Genomic DNA, 6,931 nt, shown 5'->3' on the forward strand with positions numbered 1-6,931 from the left:
ATGTTGTATGAGGGTCAACATATACTGAATGCCATGAGCAGATTGTGTTAGTAACCCCTCAAACTAACTACACATAAGTGGTAAAATTGGTCAGTTATTGGCCAATAATAATTGAAAGTGTGTACCAGGCTAAAGAGGAGTCACATTTTACAGTTCTGCACAGACAGACCTAATAAAAGAAGATATAAATATCTTTTGAAAATCACCACGACATTTGCAAATAAAAGGTATACAGTACATGGATTTTTCACATTGTGTTTCTGCAAAGGATTTCTGAAGTTCAGGTAAAGTTAACCTGAATCGAGTAAAAGTATTTAAACACATGATGTACCTGCATATGAATATTACATATTTACTTCGCCATCAGTTCATATAAGAAGCTCACCATTTTGTTCTTACAACGATTAAAGGAAACCTGAGATGAAGGACACCTCAGGATTTTAACTTACCTGGGGCTTCCTCCCGAAGCAGGTGATTTCAGCGCTCAGTGCTGGGCGTCTAGCAATATCATGCTGCACATGGCGTGTAAGAGTAATTTGGGGCTATTACACCTACCTTTGAGTTAGGATGACTCGGAGGGGGCATTGTATTTAACACCGCCTGGGAGTTTAGCGGCAGCAGGGAGAGCTGTCATTTGTCTCGCCCTGCGCCCAACTCACCAACGCCGTACTAATACGCACGCCTTCCTTCAGCCCTCTGTAGTCCGTCTGGTCCCTTGGATTCCATCTGGCCCCCTGTGTTGTGCCACTGTGAAGCCATGCGCGATCCTGGCCACACGCACCATCTGATCACGCTTCCGTGGCTAGGAAGCATTCTACGCAGGTGCAGTTACAATCTTTATGAGCTGAATGCTCCCACCTAAGGGAGCACGATTGGGGGGTGCGTGCGGCCGGGACCGTACACGTGCAGTGGCCCGCGACTGTGCCAGACGGGGAATTTATCGGGCTAGATTGGCCAAATACTGCTTGACAATATTGTCTTCTTTCCTTTCCCCTTCCACTTCGTCGTGAGTCACTCTTTGTCCCTCCACTTTCCACTATAGTAACAGAACTAGCAATGCATCTATACAGCGTTAGGCATCAATGTTGTAGCATCAGATATACTGGTGACATATATCAGAGTCATTTATTTTGCCAAGTACAAAGATATTTCATATTCTTTCCTGCCCGACATGACAGAGGGTGGAGCTGGGGGCATGTAGCAGAATGGCCCATCTCCCCATTACAAACTCTACCCTCGAGCGGAGAAAGGGTTAAATGACTGGACACAGGCTGTGAGGGGAGTCCTTATTTTGCCATCCATATACCATCTAGGAGTGGCTGCTATCCACGGACTCCTATCCACAGAACTTTCCATAATTGGACTATTATATCTTCCGTTTGGACTCACCATCGCAAAGAGCACAGTAACCTCACACAAACTACTCAAGATTAAGAGCACAGTAACCTCACACAAACTGCTCAAGATTAAGAGCACAGTAACCTCACACAAACTGCTCAAGACATTATACTAATATATTATTTTCACTTTTAATCTTTACTATTTTTACTGTATCCATTTGAGTCAATTGCCATATTTAGTTTATGCATTATTTTTTAAAATAAACGATAAAAAATTGTTTGTCTAAGTGCTTGTTCTGAAGGCTCTGCAACGGTTCCCGTCTCCTGAGAGAAACATTACCATAACTGTTTTGATATTCATATTGTTATTTTTGCTATCTCTAAAAAAGGTGGTCGAATTAACCCTTTTTCCTACAGGATTCCTACACTTAGCGTATTCGCACGCTTATTACGGATTAGTGGCAGCGATCTGGTCTCTATATGAGATCACAGATTGTATGGATTGTACATACAATCGAAACGACTGTGTGTGGACTCACCAACCAATCCAAAATATTACTTTGCCTGCAGTGCTGACTGCCTTCAGGAGTCTCTCAAGTCTGAGGCTGAATGGTAAATTGCAGAAAAGGGAACAGGAATTGGAGGGTGACCGCATTCCGTCACATTGTCGGCAGCGGTGCGACAAATCTTTGGCGTTAGTCTGTTCACCATATTTCAAGCCATCGGATGCGACTATTCCCCGAATGGTAATGGTGGCAGATTAGAAGGGATTGGTGTTTCTTTAACAGTTTCACAGCGTCAGAACTTTGTTTTTCTTACCAAAGCATCATTTTTAGCTGCATTTTTAGCTAAGCTCCACTCATCAAAGCCAGGTTTTTTTTTCCCTGATGCTGTGCAGAGCATGATGGGATTTCCTATGTTGTTATTCACGTTGTCTAGCAACTGGGAGAGGTGCTCAGGACACAGGACAGTTGGAACTGAGTCTCATGCTCCCTGTCAGCTCCTTTCAACCAAAAAGATGGCTGCCATCATGAAATCAAACATTTGCCTGTTCTTTTAAAACAGTGTGGGTAAGAGATTATATTACCTATCTATTTTAATTAACATAACTAATGTAACTTAATGACAGTATGTTTGTTTAGGCTGGAGTTCCTTTTTAAGTAGTGTTTAACTCAATGAATCACTGGGAGACTGCCGGCATTTGTACTACTAATAATAATAATAATAATAATAGATTTTCAGCAGCAACAACAGTGTCAGACAGACGTCTGTTTTGTGTGTGTGTGTGTGTGTGTGTGTGTGTGTGTGTGTGTGTGTGTGTGTGTGTGTGTGTGTGTGTGTGTGTGTGTGTGTGTGTGTGTGTGTGTGTGTGTGTGTGTGTGTGTGTGTGTGTGTGTGTGTGTGTGTGTGTGTGTGTGTGTGTGTGTGTGTGTGTGTGTGTGTGTGTGTGTGTGTGTGTGTGTGTGTAGCTTCACAATCAAAGTAGTTATCACATGAACAGCTGTGCTATGGAGCAGAGTAATTGCCAGTAAATGTAGCATGAAATCAGTGATATTGGCCTATTGAAGGATGTTGTGGAAAAAAAGCATGACATGAGAAAAGCTAAAAGGGGGGAGCGGGCTGTTAACCCACATTTTCAGTCATGGTTATTAACTGTGGTAATCCATTCTTAGTGGTCATCTAAGAAAAAAAAACGTTGCCAGCTCTTGGAAAATCTTACATATCAGGGCATATTCACAGTGGGACATTGCGTTGTAATGTGACATTAAAGTCTCAACACAGCATTACAATGCTGCGTTATCGTGGCATACAGTAGGTACAGTGGAGCATACAGTCAATGAAAAGTATGCCTCTGTATCTGTTTAATGTCTGCGTTTAGAGGTAACGCACTGCAAGTACTGAGTTACTATAACGCAACATGTACAACGCAACGTGAATGTAGCATAGGCTTAACACTACAGTGCGTTAACCTGTGTTATGATGACTTTATAACGCAGGACAATAACGTCCCACTGTGAATGCAACCTTAAGTTGTCTATTTATGGAGGCCATGGAGAATACATAAAATGGTAATAATCTGTTGTAATGCTAGTTTGGATTGACATTTTTGCATTCTGATTATATGCCTCATGGAAGACATTAGGAATGATTAATGAAATGCAAATAATTCTGTGTTTATGCAGGATTATGCACATGTATTCATCTTAAAAATGGTCCAATCAGAGTCCACCAAGGTAAAATCTGATTGGCCCGTTTTCAAGCTGCATACATTTGCATAGAATTGAGTGAAAATCTGTTAAAAACGAACACCTTTGATATATATATATATTTTTTCAAAATATCAATAAATAAGGAATGCCAGTTCTTTTATTAATCCAATGGAAGGCAGGGATAAGTAGCATGGCATGGGATTGTCGGTGTTACATAAGTCTACATCAGCATACACTAAAAAAGGGCATGTGCAAATGTAAGTGCCGAGTGAAGCGGCTAGCAGAATATTGGCAGTATTACCGATATTGTTTATTAAGCGTTGGTTAATGCGGATAGTAAAATATTGGTAATTTTACCAGTATTCTACTATTGCTTTACGTAACCTGCCTTACACCAACCCTCCTCTCTAGCGACTCCTAACACTAACCACCGACAGGCATGGGAATTCGTGATTTAACCACTTAAGGACCACAGTCTTTTTACCCCTTAAGGACCAGAGCCTTTTTTTTCCATTCAGACCACTGCAGCTTTAACAGTTTATTGCTCGGTCATACAACTGTAACAATTGGTGTCAGCACACAGAGAGAATCTGATTATTGATGATCTGCAGAATCATCAACAACACAGATGTATACCTGACTATGGATGATCTGCAGCATCACCAACAATACAAGTATGGCTAACCTCTGGACACCTAATAAAGTATAAGTGTTAAGTGTAACTGTATGCTATCTCCCGAGAGGCGGGAGATACGAGCAGCTCGGCCAGGAACCACCTGAGGGGCAGGTGGCCCTGGACTGTGCAGCGACTATCTCCTTGAGAGAGGAGATAGAGATAATCTGGCAGCCAGTGATTCCCTGGAACTGGAAATCAGACTGTACTGCAGCCAGGGGGCTCCAATGGGAGAGAGGCCACTGGCTGTACTGCAGGAAGGACTCTCTGATGAGCAAGAGGTCCTTGCAGCTAACTGGCACTTGGTGGAATAGTGTCACGGGTAGTACAGACAGACTGAACACTCAAGGGATGAGTGACAGCCAGAAGGGTCGGGCAGGCCAGGTCGGCAACACCCGAGCAAATGGTTATAACATATATAAAACACAATCCTAGTCTAGGGTGTGAGGATCTTGGTCTCGACACCCAGGGACTAGTCTAAAGAATAACACAGTATCCTATGCTTGGGTGTGAGGTCCTTGGTCACAACACCCTGGAACTGGTCTAAAGCATAACACAGTAATGACACAGTAATCCTAAGCTTGGGTGTGAGGTCCGTGGTCACAACACCCTGGAACTAGTCTAAAGTATAACACAGTAGTGACACAGTGATCCTAAGCTTGTGACAAAAAATAAAATCTTCTATGAACTCACCATACTCCTAACGGAATACCTTGGGGTGTCGTCTTTCTAAAATGGGGTCACTTGTGGTGTTCCTATACTGCCCTGGCATTTTAGGGGCCCTAAACCGTGAGGAGTAGTCTTGAAACCAAATGTCTCAAAATGACCTGTAAAATGACAAGACAAGACAAATAACATTTATATTGCGCTTTTCTCCTTGCGGACTCAAAGCGCCAGAGCAGAGCAGCAGCCACTAGGGCGCGCTCTATTGGCAGTAGCAGTGTAAGGGAGACTTGCCAAAGGTCTCCTACTGAATTAGTGCTGGCTTACTGAACAGGCAGAGCTGAGATTCGAACCCTGGTCTCCTGTGTCAGATGCAGAGCCCTTAACCATTACACCTTCAGCCAAAATCCTAAAGGTACTCATTGGACTTTGGGCCCCTTAGCGCAGTTAGGGTACAAAAAAGTGTCACACATGTGGTACTCAGGAGAAGTAGTATAATGTGTTTTGTGGTGTATTTTTACATATACCCATGCTGGGTGGGAGAAATATCTCTGTAAATGACAATTTTTTTTTTTTTTTTTTACACACAATTGTCCATTTACAGAGAGATTTCTCCCACCCAGCATGGGTATATGTAAAAATACACCACAAAACACATTATACTACTTCTCCTGAGTATGGCGATACCACATGTGTGACACTTTTTTGCAGCCTAGGAGCGCTAAGGGGCCCAACGTCCTATTCACAGGTCATTTTGAGGCATTTGGTTTCTAGACTACTCCTCACGGTTTAGGGCCCCTAAAATGCCAGGGCAGTATAGGAACCCCACAAGTGACCCCATTTTAGAAAGAAGACACCCCAAGGTATTCTGTTAGGAGTATGGTGAGTTCATAGAAGATTTTTTTTTGTCACAAGTTAGCGGAAATTTACACTTTGTGAAAAAAACTATAAAAATCAATTTCCGCTAACTTTTGACAAAAAATAAAATCTTCTATGAACTCGTCATACACCTAACGGAATACCTTGGGGTGTCTTTTTTCTAAAATGGGGTCACTTGTGGGGTTCCTATACTGCCCTGGCATTTTAGGGGCCCAAAACCGTGAGTAGTCTGGAAAACAAATGCCTCAAAATGACTGTTCAGGGGTATAAGCATCTGCAAATTTTGATGACAGGTGGTCTATGAGGGGGCGAATTTTGAGGAACCGGTCATAAGCAGGGTGGCCTCTTAGATGACAGGTTGTATTGGCACTGAATTGCAGGAAGCGCAGGATGTTCTCAAATCGTGACCTGGACATGGCAGCAGAGAACATGGGCATGTGATTGATGGGTGTCTCAGGGGGTGATTAGAGGGGAAAATAGATGCAATCAATGCACTGGGGAGGTGATCGGAAGGGGGTCTGAGAGGGATCTGAGGGTTTGGCTGAGTGATCAGGAGCCCACACAGGGCAAATTAGGGCCTGATCTGATGGGTAGGTGTGCTAGGGGGTGACAGGTGGTGACAGGAGGTGATTGATAGGTGTCTCAAGGTGTGATTAGAGTAGGGAATAGATGCAAGCAATGCACTGGCAAGATGATCAGGGCTGGGGTCTGAGGGCGTTCTGAGGGTGTGGGCAGGTTATTGGGTGCCCAAGGGGCAGATTAGGGTCTGATCTGATGGGTAGCAGTGACAGGGGGTGATTGATGGGTGATCAGATAGCAGAACAGATGTAAACAATGCACTTTGGAGGTGATCTGAGTGTGGGTCTGCGGGCAATCTGATGGTGTGGGTGGGTGATCAGATGCCCGTAAGAGGCAGGTTAGGGTCTGATTTGATGGGTGGCAGTGACAGGTGGTGACGGGGTGATTGACAGGTGATTACAGGGGAGAATAGATGTATACAGCACACGGGGGAGGTCTGAGGTCGTTCTGAGGGTGTGGGTCGAGTGATTGGGTGCCCTGGGGGCAGATAGGGGTCTGATCTGATGGGTAGCAGTGACAGGGGGTGATTGATGGGTGATCAGTGGGTGATTAGATGGCAGAACAGATGTAAACAATGTACTTTGGAG

The sequence above is a fragment of the Hyperolius riggenbachi genome, chromosome 2, assembly GCF_040937935.1.
Source record: "Hyperolius riggenbachi isolate aHypRig1 chromosome 2, aHypRig1.pri, whole genome shotgun sequence".
NCBI classification, from domain to species: Eukaryota; Metazoa; Chordata; class Amphibia; order Anura; family Hyperoliidae; genus Hyperolius; species Hyperolius riggenbachi.